Below are 21,000 nucleotides of genomic sequence, written 5' to 3' on the forward strand. Positions count from 1 at the left end.
CGTACTGGCCATCTCTTACTTGTTGAGTTCATCATTGTATCAATTTGAGGATGATTTATTCACTTCCGTAAAAAATTGAATGACCATTACTCAATACCACCTCAGCCACGTGGCCTAAAGGATAAGGCGTCTGACTTCGGATCAGAAGATTGAGGTTTCGAATCCCTTCGTGGTTACTTGAAAGACCCATCTCTCAAATTCATTTCAGCATGTTCGTGGCTTAATCTATAATTACGCACTTAGTGAAACAAAGGAATACTTAGACCCACTTTAGGTGAATCTTTTTCAAACAGTTTCTAGCTAAAAAACAAACAAACATGAAAATAGCTATTGACATCAAAGGCCGGTTAGCTCAGTTGGTTAGAGCGTGGTGCTAATAATGCCAAGGTCACGGGTTCAACCCCCGTACCAGCCATCTCTTACTTGTTGAGTTCATCATTGTATCAATTTGAGGATGATTTATTCACTTCCGTAAAAAATTGAATGACCATTTCGCAATACCACCTCAGCCACGTGGCCTAAAGGATAAGGCGTCTGACTTCGGATCAGAAGGTTGAGGTTTCAAATCCCTTCCTGGTTACTTGAAAGACCCATCTCTCAAATTCATGTCAGCATGTTCGTGGCTTAATCTATAATTACGCACTTAGTGAAACAAAGGAATACTTAGACCCACTTTATGTGAATCTTTTTCAAACAGTTTCTAGCTGAAAAACAAACAAACATGAAAATAGCTATTGACATCAAAGGCCGGTTAGCTCAGTTGGTTAGAGCGTGGTGCTAATAACGCCAAGGTCATGGGTTCAACCCCTGTACTGGCCATCTCTTACTTGTTGAGTTCATCATTGTATCAATTTGAGGATGATTTATTCACTTCCGTAAAAAATTGAATGACCATTACTCAATACCACCTCAGCCACGTAGCCTAAAGGATAAAGCGTCTGACTTCGGATCAGAAGATTGAGGGTTCGAATACCTTCGTGGTTACTTGAAAGACCCATCTCTCAAATTCATGTCAGCATGTTCGTGGCTTAATCTATAATTACGCACTTAGTGAAACAAAGGAATACTTAGACCCACTTTAAGTGAATCTTTTTCAAACAGTTTCTAGCTGAAAAACAAACAAACATGAAAATAGCTATTGACATCAAAGGCCGGTTAGCTCAGTTGGTTAGAGCGTGGTGCTAATAACGCAAAGGTCAAGGGTTCAACCCCTGTACTGGCCATCTCTTACTTGTTGAGTTCATCATTGTATCAATTTGAGGATGATTTATTCACTTCCGTAAAAAATTTAATGACCATTACTCAATACCACCTCAGCCACGTGGCCTAAAGGATAAGGCGTCTGACTTCGGATCAGAAGATTGAGGGTTCGAATCCCTTCGTGGTTACTTGAAAGACCCATCTCTCAAATTCATGTCAGCATGTTCGTGGCATAATCTATAATTACGCACTTAGTGAAACAAAGGAATACTTAGACCCACTTTAAGTGAATCTTTTTCAAACAGTTTCTAGCTGAAAAACAAACAAACATGGAAATAGCTATTGACATCAAATGCCGGTTAGCTCAGTTGGTTAGAGCGTGGTGCTAATAACGCCAAGGTCACGGGTTCAACCCCAGTACTGGCCATCTCTTACTTGTTGAGTTCATCATTGTATCAATTTGAGGATGATTTATTCACTTCCGTAAAAAATTTAATGACCATTACTCTATACTACCTCAGCCACGTGGCCTAAAGGATAAGGCGTCTGACTTCAGATCAGAAGATTGAGGGTTCGAATCCCTTCGTGGTTACTTGAAAGACCCATCTCTCAAATTCATGTCAGCATGTTCGTGGCTTAATCCACAATTATGCACTTAGTGAAACAAAGGAATACCTAGACCCCCATTAAGTGAATATTTTTCAAACAGTTTCTAGCTGAAAAACAAACATGAAAATAGCAGTTCAATTGAAAGGCCGGTTAGTCAGCCGTCTCAAAATCATCTCACCATTTTCGTGGCTTAATCCACAATTACACTTTTAGTGAAACAAAGTAATACTTAGACACCCTTTAAGTCAATCTATTTCAAACTGTTTGTAGGTAAAAAAAAAAATATATATATATCACGAAAATAGCTATTGACATCAAAGGCCGGTTAGCTCAGTTGATTAGAGCGTGGTGCTAATAACGCCAAGGTCACGGGTTCAACCCCCGTACTGGCCATCTCTTACTTGTTGAGTTCATCATTGTATCAATTTGAGGATGATTTATTCACTTCCGTAAAAAATTGAATGACCATTACTCAATACCACCTCAGCCACGTGGCCTAAAGGATAAGGCGTCTGACTTCGGTTCAGAAGATTGAGGGTTCGAATCCCTTCGTGGTTACTTGAAAGACCCATCTCTCAAATTCATGTCAGCATGTCCATGGCTTAATCTATAATTACGTACTTAGTGAAACAAAGGAATACTTAGACCCACTTTAAGTGAATCTTTTTCAAACAGTTTCTAGCTGAAAAAAAAACAAACATGAAAATAGCTATTGACATCAAAGGCTGGTTAGCTCAGTTGGTTAGAGAGTCGTGCAAATAACGCCAAGGTCACGGGTTCAACCCCCGTACTGGCCATCTCTTACTTGTTGAGTTCATCATTGTATCAATTTGAGGATGATTTATTCACTTCCGTAAAAAATTTAATGACCATTACTCTATACCACCTCAGCCACGTGGCCTAAAGGATAAGGCGTCTGACTTCGGATCCGAAGATTGAGGGTTCGAATCCCTTCGTGGTTACTTGAAAGACCCATCTCTCAAATTCATGTCAGCATGTTCGTGGCTTAATCTATAATTACGCACTTAGTGAAACAAAGGAATACTTAGACCCACTTTAAGTGAATCTTTTTCAAACAGTTTCTAGCTGAAAAACAAACAAACATGGCTTAATCTATAATTACGCACTTAGAGAAACAAAGGAATACTTAGACCCACATTAAGTGAATCTTTTTCAAACAGTTTCTAGCTGAAAAACAAACAAACATGAAAATAGCTATTGACATCAAAGGCCGGTTAGCTCAGTTGGTTAGAGCGTGGTGCTAATAACGCCAAGGTCACGGGTTCAACCCCCGTACTGGCCATCTCTTACTTGTTGAGTTCATCATTGTATCAATTTGAGGATGATTTATTCACTTCCGTAAAAAATTGAATGACCATTACTCAATACCACCTCAGCCACGTGGCCTAAAGGATAAGGCGTCTGACTTCGGATCAGAAGGTTGAGGTTTCGAATCCCTTCGTGGTTACTTGAAAGACCCATCTCTCAAATTCATGTCAGCATGTTCGTGGCTTAATCTATAATTACGCACTTAGTGAAACAAAGGAATACTTAGACCCACTTTAAGTGAATCTTTTTCAAACAGTTTCTAGCTGAAAAACAAACAAACATGGCTTAATCTATAATTACGCACTTAGTGAAACAAAGGAATACTTAGACCCACTTTAAGTGAATCTTTTTCAAACAGTTTCTAGCTGAAAAACAAACAAACATGGCTTAATCTATAATTACGCACTTAGTGAAACAAAGGAATACTTAGACCCACTTTAAGTGAGTCTTTTTCAAACAGTTTCTAGCTGAAAAACAAACAAACATGAAAATAGCTACTGACATCAAAGGCTGGTTAGCTCAGTTGGTTAGAGAGTGGTGCTAATAACGCCAAGGTCACGGGTTCAACCCCCGTACTGGCCATCTCTTACTTGTTGAGTTCATCATTGTATCAATTTGAGGATGATTTATTCACTTCCGTAAAAAATTGAATGACCATTAGTCAATACCACCTCAGCCATGTGGCCTAAAGGATAAGGCGTCTGACTTCGGATCAGAAGATTGAGATTTCGAATCCATTCGTGGTTACTTGAAAGACCCATCTCTCAAATTCATTTCAGCATGTTCGTGGCTTAATCTATAATTACGCACTTAGTGAAACAAAGGAATACTTAGACCCACTTTAGGTGAATCTTTTTCAAACAGTTTCTAGCTGAAAAACAAACAAACATGAAAATAGCTATTGACATCAAAGGCCGGTTAGCTCAGTTGGTTAGAGCGTGGTGCTAATAACGTCAAGGTCACGGGTTCAACCCCCGTACTGGCCATCTCTTACTTGTTGAGTTCATCATTGTATCAATTTGAGGATGATTTATTCACTTCCGTAAAAAATTTAATGACCATTACTCTATACCACCTCAGCCACGTGGCCTAAAGGATAAGGCGTCTGACTTCTGTTGTGGATTTTGGTCCAGGAAAGGCCGCCGAGACAGGATCGCTTTTAACTCACTTTATTTGGTTAAGGTTATTGGTCTATTGTCTATCGTCTATGAAACAAAAGGAGAGGAATGGTAAATAACACGCGCGGAGCGTCTCAGAGCTTAGCATGCAGGGATACGCTGCTGAGAGATTCTGAATCTAAACTGGCGGAGTCCGAGTTAAATAAGAAGGTAAAAGGTGGGCGTGTTCTGTGGCTTTAAAAGCCCGCCCCCTTTCATCTATGGTTTTCCCACTTCCTCTGTGTGTCCGTTGCTGCCCCTAGTGTAAATGTTTCGTAACTTTGTCAAATGTGTTCAGTGCTGCCCTCAGGCGATTAGGAGGGGAAATTACCTCTAAACTATGCTTGGTGCTACTAGATATGGCTATGTGAGAGTATTACAGTAAAAATGTATCGCTAGGTAATATTACAATTAAAAAATGTCACAATTCCCTCCTTGGTCATCTCAGATGACCATTCTACAAACCACTAATATTACCAACAGCATATATAAAAAACAAGAGTAAAAAGCAAAAGAGAAAATATGTACATACCCATGGGTTGGTTACCATGGAACAATCAACATAATCAACACTACACAATACAATCAGCACGTCATATGGTCATAAAGGCATAATCATAAAGGCACATATGTATTCATCAATGGAAACTTTGTCAAAACACTTCTAGGCATAAAACAAAATTAAATTCACATACTTTCAACATTACAAAAAATTGAGCAGCATAGGTAAATGGTTAAACCCTTTTTTTTAAATTCACTTGTTTGTCATAACACAGAATTTATACCCTTTCAGTATGCATTGAAAATTTACCGAATATAACAAAAACAAAACAAAACAAACAAAAAAATTTTTTTCAGTAAGTATTGAAAATCTACTGAACATAACAAAAAGTAACACAATTTTTTCAGCATGTATGGAAAATCTACTGAACATAACAAAAAGTAACACAATTTTTTCAGCATGTATGAAAATCTACTGAACTTAAAAAGTAACACAATTTTTTCAGCATGTATGAAAATCTACTGAACATAAAAAGTAACACAATTTTAAATTTTCCTTCGAGTATGCATAGGTTTGAATGGCTCAGTGAGCTTTATGTATGTAGAGTTTTGGACATTTTACATTTAAATCTAAACAACATTTTGTAATAGTAAACATGACTCTCATGGGTTTGTTCAATGTTTCCTCATTCAAGTAAACCAGGTATATTGCTTCTCTTAGATACATGCACATAACTTCTGGGGACCGGGGACTATTCTATGTAATTTAATCTGATCACATCGGGCCCTTCGGGTTGCTGTTCACTCATTGTCTCCGGAGTAGGTTCGATTCCTACATAAGCCTGTAAGACATCTGGCAGTCTTGGAGCACTCACTGCTGTGGTGATCAACCGATTCAGTAGTCCTTGTATGCAAGGAATGCAACAACAACAAATAACAACTAACACGGTTATTGCTACTATTCCCATCATGAAGACTGAGTGAATTGGACCCATCCATTTACCAAGTATGTTCTCCATCCACCCGGTGATAGGGTTAGTGATGCCCGAGTTCTCCGCCCACTCTAATCTGAGGGCCTGTAGGCCTGCCAGCGCTCTGGACACTGACCCATCTGGAGCTGCGTTATTGGGGATATAAGTACAACATGCTGTTCCTATCATCTGGCACACCCCTCCTTGCTCAGCCGTCCACATGTCCAATGCTAACTGGTTTTGATAGGCCATACGAGAGGTAGCATCTAATTGTTCTGATATTCCCCTAATCACCTCGGTGGTATGGTTGACAAACCGCTGTTGGTTATAATATATATAGTTTATCCAATCAACAATTTTATTAATGGTGGCCCACCAAACAAAAACAGATTCAAATCCTGCTATTACTTGATTGCGAGCTTTATGTTCTTCGGGGACGCTTCGGGGCACACCTATGGAGTCTATGTAAATATTTTTATCTAAACTTTCTGAGACCGGTTTCAGTGTTAGTTTCTGGCGAATAAAATTTGGGAAGTCTCTATTCTTCCATATCTTGAGATTCATCACATGTTTGCTATCTGGTAAAATATAGATAGGCATAGGCAAGTTAAATTACAGTGCATGTCCTTGAGAAATTTATGGGGAGAACCCTCTGATGATTTGTCCTCCGCAGAACCACCATATGTCACTATGAGCATGAGTCATATTAGATAACAGATCTATCACTCTAGTGGTGTTACATACTTCAGGAGGAAGGGACCCCACTTTCTTACCTATGCCATTACCTTGGATGCAATGGTAGCCAGGAGTAAGATTAACTTCGAAGCTGGGGGGTATAGCCCTAATTAGGGTCTCAGGATACATAATATCTAATAAGCCTTTTACATTAGTCATACACCCAGTGATGTGGCCGTCTACAAACAGTTCTAGTAAGCATGCAAACCCTTCTTTTGAGTTAAACGGGGTAATCCTAGTTGGAGCTGTGGTTAGAGTGGGTCGTCCTTCAGCGCAGATCATACAGTCGGTCTTTCCCTGAGCTTGTGCCGTGTAATTCAACCATTTTAACCGTATATTTACATTATGTCCCCCTGTTTCTACTTCCCATTTATCTGCTTGCACAGGGATAGTATCCCTCCTTGTACCCAGGATGTGTGAACCATGACGTCTGCTTTCATACCTTGAAGGCACTGGGGCCGCGGTAGTATATTGTAGGCTCAGTTGATATACACAGATATTTCTCAGCCTTGTAGAATGAGTCTTCACTTTGTCTGCAGTCCTTTAAATGGCAAATCAAGTTAAAATATTGTTGCTATTCCGTAACAAGTATGCCAACGTGGTTACTTCCGTTATTGTTGCATCTTTGTGCATTGGGGTCCGGACGGATCCCATGCATCTGGAGGTGGTATCAGCCATCGTCTTTTGTGTGTGTGACAATGACTGTGTGAGGCTGGTGACTGTGTGAGAGGGAGCCTGTATGTGAGAGAGAGAGACTGTGTGAGGCTGGTGACTGTGTGTGAGAGAGGGAGCCTGTATGTGAGAGAGAGGGAGCCTGTGTGTGAGAGAGAGGGAGCCTGTATGTGAGAGAGAGGGAGCCTGTGTGAGAGAGAGAGAGACTGTGTGTGAGTCTGGTGTGTGTGTGTGTGAGAGAAAGAGAGACTGTGTGTGAGTCTGGTGTGTGTGAGAGAAAGAGAGACTGTGTGTGAGTCTGGTGTGTGTGAGAGAAAGAGAGACTGTGTGTGAGTCTGGTGTGTGTGAGAGAAAGAGAGACTGTGTGTGAGTCTGGTGTGTGTGAGAGAAAGAGAGACTGTGTGTGAGTCTGGTGTGTGTGAGAGAAAGAGAGACTGTGTGTGAGTCTGGTGTGTGTGAGAGAAAGAGAGACTGTGTGTGAGTCTGGTGTGTGTGTGTGTGTGAGAGAAAGAGAGACTGTGTGTGAGTCTGGTGACTGTGTGTGTGAGAGAGAGAGAGACTGTGTGTGAGTCTGGTGACTGTGTGTGTGTGTGAGTGTGAGTGTGAGTGTGAGAGAGAGAGAGAGAGAGAGAGAGAGAGAGAGAGAGACTGTGCATTGGGCGGAGGTGGTATCAGCCATCGTCTTTGTGTGGCGCCCGTGCCTCTATGCCTCTTGGGGTCGTTCTTCTACACCTCTGCGTCTAACCTTCCAGAAGGGAAGGCTCCACGGTTACAGTGTCAACCCCTCAGCAACAGGCGGAACGGGTCGCCACGGCTGATTCTCTTCCGTTGTATTCTCCGGGTCTATCGGGTCCATGTGGTGCTTCCTTCCACCTGGATGGCTGTTGGCGTTGCTCTGATGACTTTGTATGGTCTTTCTCTCCTGGGTTTGTTCTTGAAAACCCTTAGGTAGATCTGGTCACCCGGCTCCACTCCCCTTGGTGGGTTCTCGTCTGGCTTTGAGGTTCTGCTTTTCTCTTGTTGGAATACAAACTCATGTACAGCAGTTAGTCGTCAAACATATTGTTCTTAATTCTATATAATTGCTTTAACGGAAGTCCCTTATGGGATCCTTGAAATGAAGTTGAAGGCATGGATCAACCAGTAAATATTTCATGCGAGGTTAGATGAGTCATTCTGTTAGCTTGCATGTGAGAACTCATTAGTGTTAGTGGTATTGTTCTACACAATTCAATTGAGTCAAAAGTTTGATTAGTCTCACTACTTCCCTCCTTGCTCATGGTTAACTCCAAGTTAACTCCATGAGCATTAAATGATAATTGAAATTGAGAACATAGCATGTAGGATCACTTCCTAACAGATAGCAGCTAATCAACCATGATTCTAGATTTTAATTGATTTAATTGACAAGTAATTCTACTTGTACAGTTTTAGATTTACTTTTTATTATATGTATTTCAGTCTCATAATTGTCATACCCATTTTTATTCAATTATCCTTTCCAGTGTGATTTTTCCTATTACCCTTTTTTTTTTTTTTTTAATGTGATATCAATGATATTTGTGATATGTTGAACTGTGCATTAACTCCGCCGTCCCCGAGTCCTTTTGGGGCGGGTCCTTCTGCTCAGATTGGTGAGAGAGGATTTTCCCTGAACTCTAAGAGTCCCCAGCGCTGGTTGACCCCTGGACTTCTGTGGACGAGCGGTGTGTGTGCTATGGACAACTTTATATGCTAATTGTTCACGTTATGGAGTCTAGATAATAACCCCTAAATTCTGCGATTACCATGGGACGTATTGATCATGGTGTCCCTTTACTAGAAAAGAGTTTACACCTGAAACACCATTTGGTGCTTTTCTTATCTTCTAAAGTTTTTCTCCTCTGATTTACTACCTCTGGGCTGGGCCCTTTGTCTCTCTGCGTGTCTCTTTTTTCTGACTCTAAACATTTTTGGCCGCACCTGGGGTCATAAATCGATAACCCTCAGAAGTACCCTTGTCCCACTTCTCTTAGTGGGAGACAAAATCTTAAAAACAATCTCCACTTTATAGGGTTTCCTTCAACACATGGACAATCGTACACCACAAAAAATAATGTTCATCATAACTAAACACATATTTACAAGTTCGAACCATATAAGTCGAACTGACCGATTTCAGGTTTTCAACACATGGACAATCGTACACCACAAAAAATAATGTTCATCATAACTAAACACATATTTACAAGTTCGAACCATATAAGTCGAACTGACCGATTTCAGGTTTTCAATAATCTTTTCTGGTTATTCCAGATTCCTACACGTCTAAATTCAACACCGTCATGGCGGATTTTAACCCTCTTAGGGGAACCACTTGCCGAATAGAAAAAAAAAAAGGGGACTCAAATTTCCCACAAAAAATAGAAACAGTTGCAAACTAATATGTACATTACAAAAAATAACACAATCCAAAAATAAACACCAATGGGTTAGTAGCTGATTTTGAAAACGTTTACTCTGACGATAATCTGTAGATAATATTTAACGGTGTCTCTGTCTCTTCCTATCTCTTAGAAGAGACAGGGACATGGGTAAAAATGCTGGTTTAATAACTAAGTATCACTGTTAGTGTGCATGATGGATCTTAGGTGTACAGAGCAAATATTTACACAGACAATCAGGGAGAACGAAAAGTGTTCTTCTGGGCAGTAGGGGGGGCGATTATTAGCATGGACGTTTATTAGGTGCCAAGCACAAAGTGCGAGGAACCTATTGTAATTGTTAGTTTTATTATTATTATTCCGCCCCGTTTGCATTACACAGTCTAAACCGCTCGCACGCTTTTTATGAAATTTACTAGACCTGTAGAGGTGGACCCAAGATTAACAGAGAGCAAATATTACACTGATTGGCCCAAAGGTGGCGTTATACTAACTGCCCAAAAATGCAAACTTTGCACAAGCATATTTCGTAGCCGGTTTGACCTACACTCATGAAACTTTGTTCACACGTGCATATCCTCAGGCTGGACAAATATGCCTCAGGAACCTATGACTTGCGGTTCCTAGATTTGCCGCATGAGTCTGTACAATAAAGTTTAAAGCACCCATGAGTCATTGACTTCTAAAAGAGGCGTGGTTTAAAACACAAAAATAGTTAAATGCTCATATCAACATCAAGTTGGACTCCTACGATCTTGACTCCAATGCAAAAGTCAAATTCTGAACAAGATAAAGTCAACATATTTACAAATACGGCGTGGCATCGAAATGGGTGTGGCCTGTCACAAAAAACACCACAGCTCATAGACACAATGTTTGCTTTGAGCGGGACCAACTTCGTGGCTGTTGGGCCCAAAGTTCCAGCTAAGTGAAATGAAAGTGATTGGCAAAACAACATGGCTGCTAGAGGCTCAAAATCCTCAAAAATTGTCACAATTTAACGTCAAAAGTCAGGGTTAACTTAACCAATCACCATCAAACCTGGGATAGTCAAAGGTACATGGGTCAAGATGAAACTGTCCAAATTGTATCTAAATCAGTCTAAAGTTGGCGCTATTGCAACAGTCCAAAAATGCAAAAAATGGTTTGATAGTTTATTTGTCGGCTCAGGTTTGGCACCGTAAAATGCTGTTTGCAGCTTTATTTCACCTTATTGTTTGCCCATGAAAAAAAAAAAAATACAATATTAAGATTTGCATTATTAAGATTTGCATCTTCAATAGTAGACGAATATTTTGCTTTGACCGTTATTCATAATCACAATTAATGCTCTATCATTCTATTCAATTGTCTCTTTTTTAACCCAACTATCTAAATCGGATGACCTGATCTTTATTTATGCCACATATTGTTTGTATTTAATATTGTCTATCCTTTGCCACACTTCTACCTTCTGCATACCACATCAAACGTGCATATGACTTATTCTAATAAAGTAAAACCTGGTTTCATCTTTACGTTCTTATAGTTACATGAGTATCCAACCTGTTCATTATTATTTCCAAAACAGTTTCCTAGTTATTCAAGTCCCTTATCTATCTATACCATTACAAAAATATTATTATTATATTTATCTAGTTTTCCGTTGGTCAACATCTAATCGATACAATATTCTCAACCTCTGGTCGGTTTGTCTGTTTGTCTATCTGTGAACAAACATCACACTGATCACATCATCTTACTGAACAACCCCCGAGCAATCCTCTCAGGCCCTCTGGGTTCCAGCCAACTTCTTATCACAACTTTAATAACATAGATCATTTAAAAAATGTCCAGTTCAAAAACAAATACATCGAACATTAATAAATCCACCATAAATAAATTCTACGGCTTCCACATATAATGAAGGTATCTTTGACAGTAGGGACCCAGTTTCATACAGTTTCATCCTCCATAAATTTCTTCATGGTTCAATAATAATGGAGGTCTCCACTACATGTGGATAAATGCAAGTAGACCTACTCTGTCGTATGTACATAATGGGGTAAATCCACAAAAAACACAAATCAATCAATCCATCGTAAATCAATTCTACGGCTTTCACATATAACGAAGGTCTCCAATGCATGAATACCTCTTACATCCTATGTACATAATGTGGTAAAAAGAAATATAATTATTTAGTAGTAAAAACACACTGAGTGTGTGTGACAGTTTGTGTGGGTGTGTGTGTGAGACAGAGTGTTTCTGTTAGTGTGTTTAAGCCTGTACGTATATGTGTGAGATAGTCTGTGTGTGTGAGAGATAGTATGTGATACAGTTACTGAGAGGGTGAGGGTGTTGGGGGAGGGATCGAGAGAGAGGGGGGGGGGGGGGGGGGGAAGAGAGAGAGAGAGAGAGAGAGAGAGAGAGAGAGAGACTGTGTGAGTCTGGTGTGTGTGTGTGAGAGAGAGAGACTGTGTGTGAGAGAGAGAGAGAGGGGGGAGAGAGAGGGGGGGGGGGGAGAGAGGGAGAGGGGGGGGAGAGAGAGAGGGGGGAGAGAGAGGGAGAGAGAGAGGGGGGAGAGAGAGGGAGAGAGAGAGAGAGAGGGGGGGGGGGGGATAGGTAGATGGTTCCCCGAGTTGGCCCTTTGTGTCACCCTGGTCATGAAGCCCTGTCAGCCCGGTAAGACATCCAGCCAGCTGAAGGCCCAGCCAAGGGTTCTCAAGCAAGAACACAATAATGAAGGGAACATTCACTGATTGAGCCATGCGCATTTGCCATGCTCAAAATGCGAGAGACAGAGTGAGAGAGACAGACAGACAGAGACAGACAGAGAAACAGTGAGACAGACAGACAGTGAGACAGACAGACAGACAGACAGACAGACAGAGAGAGAGAGGGGGGGGGGGGGGAGAGAGGGAGAGAGGGGGGGGGAGAGAGGGAGAGGGGGGGGAGAGAGAGGGAGAGAGAGAGGGGGGGGGAGAGAGGGAGAGAGAGAGAGAGTTGGGGGGATAGGTAGATGGTTCCCCGAGTTGTCCCTCCTGAGACACCCTGCATGAAGCCTTGTCAGCCCGTTAACACATCCAGCCAGCTGAAGGCCCAGCCAAGGGTTCTCAAGCAAGAACACAATGTTCTCTTTGTTAACCAGATGGTGATCCCTTTGAAGCTCCTCTAGGTGTGATAGGCAGTCTTCACGACAATGTCTCTCATCCCCCAATGTTTAAACAATGCTTCCACCATGTGGTCGACCATAATCGCCATTAAAAAATGCGTTAACATGGCCACCGACACGACGAGAACTGTATTCCATACAGATTGTCTTTGTTTCATGGGACCTAGAGAAACCACCACGTGTGGACTCCCATTCTAGTCTTCTGGGCCTAATAACACCACGGTATTGCCGACTCGACAATGCTCTGAACACTCTTTCCAGCTTCGAGGTCTCAACGAACTGTTTAATACAACTTGGATAACAATTTAGCTCATCAGTAGGCTACTGTGTCCCGGTCAAAACGCGGACACGTCGAAAACTTAACAAATCCTTTATACAGATCACCTCTAAAACCCCGTCGGGTATCACATTTAGACAAACATATATACAATTCTGGCCCTTTGTTTCCTCGGTTTAGTCTTATAATGGCGACTAAATCATTGTTTATAATTAATTCCCAATCGGAGTTATCAGCGATCGTTCATCTTTACTTCGGCTTAACTGTAATGACTATGGACCGGAATAACGGAGCTTTCACGAAAACGAATACTGATTACCTCTGCCACCTAAAGTTCCTATAACTAATCTATGCAGAATTAGTCTTTGCGACAATAGGTTCTGCTTACCTTATTTTATTGGGCCCGTGGCAGGGATGATCAGATCCTCGTGTTCGATCGGCTCGGTCAGTCCAGGTCCGCCTTTCCTTGGATAAATCACGTCAGGGTTACCAAATTGTTGTGGATTTTGGTCCAGGAAAGGCCGCCGAGACAGGATCGCTTTTAACTCACTTTATTTGGTTAAGGTTATTGGTCTATTGTCTATCGTTTATGAAACAAAAGGAGAGGAATGGTAAATAACACGCGCGGAGCGTCTCAGAGCTTAGCATGCAGGGATACGCTGCTGAGAGATTCTGAATCTAAACTGGCGGAGTCCGAGTTAAATAAGAAGGTAAAAGGTGGGCGTGTTCTGTGGCTTTAAAAGCCCGCCCCCTTTCATCTATGGTTTTCCCACTTCCTCTGTGTGTCCGTTGCTGCCCCTAGTGTAAATGTTTCGTAACTTTGTCAAATGTGTTCAGTGCTGCCCTCAGGCGATTAGGAGGGGAAATTACCTCTAAACTATGCTTGGTGCTACTGGATATGGCTATGTGAGAGTATTACAGTAAAAATGTATCGCTAGGGAATATTACAATTAAAAAATGTCACACTTCGGATCAGAAGATTGAGGGTTCGAATCCCTTCGTGGTTACTTGAAAGACCCATCTCTCAAATTCATGTCAGCATGTGCGTGGCTTAATCTATAATTACGCACTTAGTGAAACAAAGGAATACTTAGACCCACTTTAAGTGAATCTTTTTCAAACAGTTTCTAGCTAAAAACAAACAAACATGAAAATAGCTATTGACATCAAAGGCCGGTTAGCTCAGTTGGTTAGAGAGTCGTGCTAATAACTCCAAGGTCACGGGTTCAACCCCCGTACTGGCCATCTCTTACTTGTTGAGTTCATCATTGTATCAATTTGAGGATGATTTATTCACTTCCGTAAAAAATTTAATGACCATTACTCTACACCACCTCAGCCACGTGGCCTAAAGGATAAGGCGTCTGACTTCGGAACAGAAGATTGAGGGTTCGAATCCCTTCGTGGTTACTTAAAAGACCCATCTCTCAAATTCATGTCAGCATGTTCGTGGCTTAATCTATAATTACGCACTCAGTGCAACAAAGGAATACTTAGACCCACTTTAAGTGAATCTTTTTCAAACAGTTTCTAGCTGAAAAACAAACAAACATGGAAATAGCTATTGACATCAAAGGCAGGTTAGCTCAGTTGGTTAGAGTGTGGTGCTAATAACGCCAAGGTCACGGGTTCAACCCCCGTACTGGTCATCTCTTACTTGTTGAGTTCATTATTGTATCAATTTGAGGATGATTTATTCACTTCCGTAAAAAATTGAATGACCATTACTCAATACCACCTCAGCCACGTGGCCTAAAGGATCAGGTGTCTGACTTCGGATCAGAAGATTGAGGGTTCGAATCACTTCGTGGTAACTTGAAAGACCCATCTCTCAAATTCATGTCAGCATGTTCGTGGCTGAATCCATAATTATGCACTTAGTGAAACAAAGGAATACCTAGACCCCCTTTAAGTGAATATTTTTCAAACAGTTTCTAGCTGAAAAACAAACAAACATGAAAATAGCTGTTCAATTCAACGGCCGGTAAGCTCAGTTGGTCAGAGAGTGGTGCTAGTAATGCAAAGTTCACGGGTTCAACCCCCGTACTGGCCATCTCTTACTTGTTGAGTTCATTATTGTATCAATTTGAGGATGATTTATTCACTTCCGTAAAAAATTGAATGACCATTACTCAATACCACCTCAGCCACGTGGCCTAAAGGATAAGGTGTCTGACTTCGGATCAGAAGAATGAGTGTTCGCATCCATTCGTGGTTTCTTGAAAGACCCATCTCTCAAATTCATGTCAGCATATTCGTGGCTTAATCTATAATTACGCACTCAGTGAAACAAAGGAATACTTAGACCCACTTTAAGTGAATCTTTTTCAAACAGTTTCTAGCTGAAAAACAAACAAACATGGAAATAGCTATTGACATCAAAGGCCGGTTAGCTCAGTTGGTTAGAGCGTGGTGCAAATAACGCCAAGGTCACGGGTTCAACCCCCGTACTGGTTATCTCTTACTTGTTGAGTTCATTATTGTATCAATTTGAGGATGATTTATTCACTTCCGTAAAAAATTGAATGACCATTACTCAATACCACCTCAGCCACGTGGCCTAAAGGATCAGGTGTCTGACTTCGGATCAGAAGATTGAGGGTTTGAATCCCTTTGTGGTTACTTGAAAGACGCATCTCTCAAATTCATGTCAGCATGTTCGTGGCTTAATCCACAATTATGCAATTAGTGAAACAAAGGAATACCTAGACCCCCTTTAAGTGAATATTTTTCAAACAGTTTCTAGCTGAAAAACAAACAAACATGAAAATAGCTGTTTAATTCAACGGCCGGTAAGCTCAGTTGGTCAGAGAGTGGTGCTAGTAATGCAAAGTTCACAGGTTCAACCCCCGTACTGGCCATCTCTTACTTGTTGAGTTCATCATTGTATCAATTTGAGGATGATTTATTCACTTCCGTAAAAAATTGAATGACCATTACTGTAATCCACGTCAGCTACGTGGCCTAAAGGATAAGGTGTCTGACTTCGGATCAGAAGATTGAGGGTTCGAATCCCTTCGTGGTTACTTGAAAGACCCATCTCTCAATGTCATGATCGCATGTTCGTGGATTAATCTATAATTACGAACTTAGTGAAACAAAGGAATACTTAGACACTCATTAAGTGAATCTTTTTCAAACAGTTTCTAGCTGAAAAACAAACAAACATGAAAATAGCTGTTTAATTCAACGGCCGGTAAGCTCAGTTGGTCAGAGAGTGGTGCTAGTAATGAAAAGGTCACGGGTTCAACCCCCGTACTGGCCATCTCTTACTTGTTGAGTTCATCATTGTATCAATTTGAGGATGATTTATTCACTTCCGTAAAAAATTGAATGACCATTACTCAATACCACCTCAGCTACGTGGCCTAAAGGATAAGGCGTCTGACTTCGGATCAGAAGATTGAGGGTTTGAATCCCTTCGTGGTTGCTTGAAAGTCCCATCTCTCAAATTCATGTCAGCATGTTCGTGGCTTAATCTATAATTACGCACTTAGTGAAACAAAGGAATACTTAGAACCACTTTATGTGAATCATTTTCAAACAGTTTCTAGCTGAAAAACAAACAAACATGAAAATAGCTATTGACATCAAAGGCCGGTTAGCTCAGTTGGTTAGAGCGTGGTGCTAATAACGCTAAGGTCACGGGTTCAACCCCCGTACTGGCCATCTCTTACTTGTTGAGTTCATCATTGTATCAATTTGAGGATGATTTATTCACTTCCGTAAAAAATTGAATGACCATTACTCAATACCACCTCAGCCACGTGGCCTAAAGGATAAGGCGTCTGACTTCGGATCAGTAGATTGAGGGTTCGAATGCCTTCGTGGTGACTTGAAAGACCCATCTGTCAATGTCATGTCAGGACGTTCGTGGCTTAATCTATAATTACGAACTTAGTGAAACAAAGGAATACTTAGACACTCATTCAGTGAATCTTTTTCAAACAGTTTCTAGCTGAAAAACAAACATGAAAATAGCAGTTCAATTCAACGGCCGGTAAGCTCAGTTGGTCAGAGAGTGGTGCTAGTAATGCAAAGTTCACGGGTTCAACCCCCGTACTGGCTATCTCTTACTTGTTGAGTTCATTATTGTATCAATTTGAGGATGATTTATTCACTTCCGTAAAAAATTGAATGACCATTACTCAATACCACCTCAGCCACGTGGCCTAAAGGATAAGGTGTCTGACTTCGGATCAGAAGATTGAGTGTTCGCATCCATTCGTGGTTACTTGAAAGACCCATATCTCAATGTCATGTCAGCATGTTTGTGGCTTAATCTATAATTACGAACTTAGTGAAACAAAGGAATACTTAGACACTCATTAAGTGAATCTTTTTCAAACAGTTTCTAGCTGAAAAACAAACATGAAAATAGCAGTTCAATTGAAAGGCCGGTTAGTCACCCGTCTCAAAATCATGTCACCATTTTCGTGGCTTAATCCACAATTACACTTTTAGTGAAACAAAGTAATACTTAGACACCCTTTAAGTCAATCTATTTCAAACTGTTTGTAGGTAAAAAAAAAATATATATATCACGAAAATAGCTATTCACATCAAATGTCGGTTAGCTCAGTTGGTTAGAGCGTGGTGCTAATAACGCAAAGGTCACGGGTTCAACCCTCGTACTGGCCATCTCTTACTTGTTGAGTTCATCATTGTATCAATTTGAGGATGATTTATTCACTTCCGTAAAAAATTGAATGACCATTACTCATTACCACCTCAGCCACGTGGCCTAAAGAAAAAGGTGTCTGACTTCGGATCAGAAGATTGAGGGTTTGAATCCCTTCGTGGTTACTTGAAAGACCCATCTCTCAAATTCATGTCAGCATGTTCGTGGCTTAATCCAAAATTATGCACTTAGTGAAACAAAGGAATACCTAGACCCCCTTTAAGTGAATCTTTTTCAAACAGTTTCTAGCTGAAAAACAAACAAACATGAAAATAGCTGTTCAATTCAACGGCCGGTAAGCTCAGTTGGTCAGAGAGTGGTGCTAGTAATGCAAAGGTCACGGGTTCAACCCCCGTACTGGCCATCTCTTACTTGTTGAGTTCATTATTGTATCAATTTGAGGATGATATATTCACTTCCGTAAAAAATTGAATGACCATTACTCAATACCACCTCAGCCACGTGGCCTAAAGGATAAGGCGTCTGACTTCGGATCAGAAGATTGAGGGTTCGAATCCCTTCGTTATTACTTGAAAGACCCTTCTCTCAAATTCATGTCAGCATGTTTGTGGCTTAATCTATAATTACGCACTTAATGAAACAAAGGAATACTTAGACCCACATTAAGTGAATCTTTTTCAAACAGTTTCTAGCTGAAAAACAAACAAACATGAAAATAGCTGTTCAATTGAAAGGCCGGTTAGTCACCCGTCTCAAAATCGTGTCACCATTTTCGTGGCTTAATCCACAATTACACTTTTAGTGAAACAAAGTAATACTTAGACACCCTTTAAGTCAATCTATTTCAAACTGTTTGTAGGTAAAAAAAAAAGTCACGAAAATAGCTATTGACATCACAGGCCGGTTAGCTCAGTTGGTTAGAGAGTGGTGCTAATAACGCCAAGGTCACGGGTTCAACCACCGTACTGGCGATCTCTTACTTGTTGAGTTCATCATTGTATCAATTTGAGGATGATTTATTCACTTCCGTAAAAAATTGAATGACCATTACTCTATGTCACCCGTCTCAAAATCATGTCACCATTTTCATGGCTTAATCCACAATTACACTGTTAGTGTAAGGCAGGCAGGATGGGTGGAGGATGTGAAGCAGTGGTTCTCCCAGGGAAAGAGGAGCAGGAGGCCTAACTATATGAGCTGGCCCCTAGAATGAGATGAATGCAGCCGGGACGAAATTAGTTCAGTGTGCTGTAAGTTGAATGTTCAGAATGTTTGGAATGTTGAAATTCAGATTCAAATATTTTGCAAATATCAAGTTTGGGTCATTGTCAATCTTTCATCAACATAAGGTCATGTATTAATAACACGCTATACAAAGAAAAATATGGTGCTACCTAATTTGTTTTGGTGCTACTAAATGAAAAGCTAGGTGGCACCAGTGCTACCTGTGAAAAAGTTAGTCTGGAGCCCTGGCCTGAAGCCAGATGCCGTGCCAACAATTTTTAATTTGAGTGGCTATAGTGCGGCCAAAACCCAAAAGTGGCAGCCCTGGAAACGTCTGTTACAGAAGTGTATTGCAATCTCCATAATACTTGTTTTTGCGTTGGCTTTGTTCTGCTGTGTGTAGTCCACATGTTGCAAAACAGAGAAATGAGTACACTCACTGTTTGAAGATGGTCTTGTTTGCAGACTAGCTCGCTCCATGCTCTTGATAATTTCTAATCCATCGCCAAAATAATCCATTGTTTACGGAAATAATCCATTTGCAAACACCGTCGGTTGCACTATTTTTGCATATTCATGTGCACACCCAAATGGCACGACAATTACTTGTATCATGAAATGAACGAACTGTAAGGCAGTGTGGTAGCCCAGCTGCTGGTGTACTTTTCATAGCTGACCGCTATGTAAACAACATAGAATGTTGTACCAACCATTCTCGTGACGTCATCACGTTCTGAAAACAAAGATGGCAGCGCACAGGCGGAAAACATTAAATTAATGCAACTTGTTTGTGCTTTATTCTGAATAACGGGTCATATTTCCGACTTTATTTGTATTTATGGTCAATTTAAATATTTAACTAGTGCTATAGACATCTGTTTTATTTGACTGCTTCATTTCCACTTTAAGTCAATCTTTTTCAAACTGTTTGTAGCTGAAAAAAGAAAAATCATGAAAATAGCTCTGTTTGTTCTATTTAAAGGCCGGTTAGCTCAGTTGGTTAGAGCGTGGTGCTAATATTGCCAAGGTCACGGGTTCATCATTGAGTTCATCATTGTATTAATTATATATAGATATAGGGATTGAAAATCTTCATGGTTAGTTGAAACTGACGTCATTCATGTGAACTTGTTTCTGGCTTAATGTGGCTTAATTTTTAATGAAACAAAGGAATACTCAGACAAACTTTAAGTGAATCTCTTTCAAACTGTAGCTGAAACTGAAACTTCCCTTGCTCAAATTTGTGTCAAAATGTATGAAACAAAAATAATCCACACTTACACATTTAGTGAAACAAAGGAATACCTACACACTGATTTTTTTTTTCAAAAACCAATGCAAAGCGCTGTAGAAAGCTCCACTCCACTATAGGAGGACGTTTATTTTGTAGGCATATTTAGTGTATTTAAAAAAAGAAAAGACACTTGCCCGGACGGGCAACTACATGTCACATTTTAGTTGCCCGATCACAGAGTTCATCTGCCCCTGGCAAGCGGGCAACCGTTAATGTCGAGGCCTGTCACCGTCACGTTCTTCTAAATTTGTCAGACAACAAAGTGAAATTTGTGCAATATTGTCCAGCTGCGGGATATGAAAAATATAAATTTTAGCTCTGGACGTTTCCATGTCTCTGCATGATTTCCCGGTACTTGGATGGTAGCTATACAGCGTCCTTCTGCCTTATCCTGCTCCTGCTTCTTGTTTTCACTCTCCAACCATGTAAAAACTGAAACTTTCCTCCAGCCTTTAGCAGAACATAGAATTGACGCCCTCTTCGGCTGTGTACGCTTCAGTGCTGTTACCCTCGCCTGTGAGTTTGGGGTCCTTCAGCTTCAATCAAGATCTTTTGAAGGATGTCCGAATGCCAGGTTAAATTCATACATGAATATGCTATAATACAAAGCATATGTTATCTGCACATCATTTTGATGACAGAAGAGTTCATGCATCTTTTTAACATTCAAGTCAGCTGGAAGAAACTTTCTGAAAGGTGCACCACGGCAAGCATAATGGCTGGCTCTGCAGGTAAATATTTTAACGTGGTCTCTCACTAATTGTCTCTTGGCTGCCTTTTCCTTTGAGTTGCGAGCACCACCTCGGTTGTCA

At 40.7% G+C, this 21,000-nt stretch overlaps 10 non-coding genes across 10 annotated transcripts; all 10 read left to right on the top strand.

Annotated features, from left to right (window-relative positions):
- The first annotated feature begins 341 nt into the window (after positions 1-341).
- Positions 342-415, top strand: AC3HAE_019705 (transfer RNA isoleucine (anticodon AAU)). Its single transcript has one exon. It is a non-coding gene; the product is annotated as a tRNA-Ile (tRNA).
- Positions 416-745: 330 nt separating this feature from the next.
- AC3HAE_019707 (transfer RNA isoleucine (anticodon AAU)) lies at positions 746-819 on the top strand. The gene has a single exon. It is a non-coding gene; the product is annotated as a tRNA-Ile (tRNA).
- A 496-nt stretch (positions 820-1,315) lies between these two features.
- Positions 1,316-1,388, top strand: AC3HAE_019708 (transfer RNA arginine (anticodon UCG)). The gene has a single exon. It is a non-coding gene; the product is annotated as a tRNA-Arg (tRNA).
- Positions 1,389-2,128: 740 nt separating this feature from the next.
- AC3HAE_019709 (transfer RNA isoleucine (anticodon AAU)) lies at positions 2,129-2,202 on the top strand. Its single transcript has one exon. It is a non-coding gene; the product is annotated as a tRNA-Ile (tRNA).
- A 92-nt stretch (positions 2,203-2,294) lies between these two features.
- On the top strand, positions 2,295-2,367 carry AC3HAE_019710 (transfer RNA arginine (anticodon UCG)). Its single transcript has one exon. It is a non-coding gene; the product is annotated as a tRNA-Arg (tRNA).
- Positions 2,368-3,038: 671 nt separating this feature from the next.
- On the top strand, positions 3,039-3,112 carry AC3HAE_019711 (transfer RNA isoleucine (anticodon AAU)). Its single transcript has one exon. It is a non-coding gene; the product is annotated as a tRNA-Ile (tRNA).
- Positions 3,113-3,204: 92 nt separating this feature from the next.
- On the top strand, positions 3,205-3,277 carry AC3HAE_019712 (transfer RNA arginine (anticodon UCG)). Its single transcript has one exon. It is a non-coding gene; the product is annotated as a tRNA-Arg (tRNA).
- A 773-nt stretch (positions 3,278-4,050) lies between these two features.
- Positions 4,051-4,124, top strand: AC3HAE_019714 (transfer RNA isoleucine (anticodon AAU)). Its single transcript has one exon. It is a non-coding gene; the product is annotated as a tRNA-Ile (tRNA).
- Positions 4,125-15,981: 11,857 nt separating this feature from the next.
- AC3HAE_019715 (transfer RNA arginine (anticodon UCG)) lies at positions 15,982-16,054 on the top strand. Its single transcript has one exon. It is a non-coding gene; the product is annotated as a tRNA-Arg (tRNA).
- A 569-nt stretch (positions 16,055-16,623) lies between these two features.
- On the top strand, positions 16,624-16,697 carry AC3HAE_019716 (transfer RNA isoleucine (anticodon AAU)). The gene has a single exon. It is a non-coding gene; the product is annotated as a tRNA-Ile (tRNA).
- The last annotated feature ends 4,303 nt before the right edge of the window (positions 16,698-21,000 follow it).

This window comes from Micromesistius poutassou (genome assembly GCF_964030765.1).
Source record: "Micromesistius poutassou genome assembly, chromosome: 6".
In the NCBI taxonomy this organism is placed as follows: domain Eukaryota; kingdom Metazoa; phylum Chordata; class Actinopteri; order Gadiformes; family Gadidae; genus Micromesistius; species Micromesistius poutassou.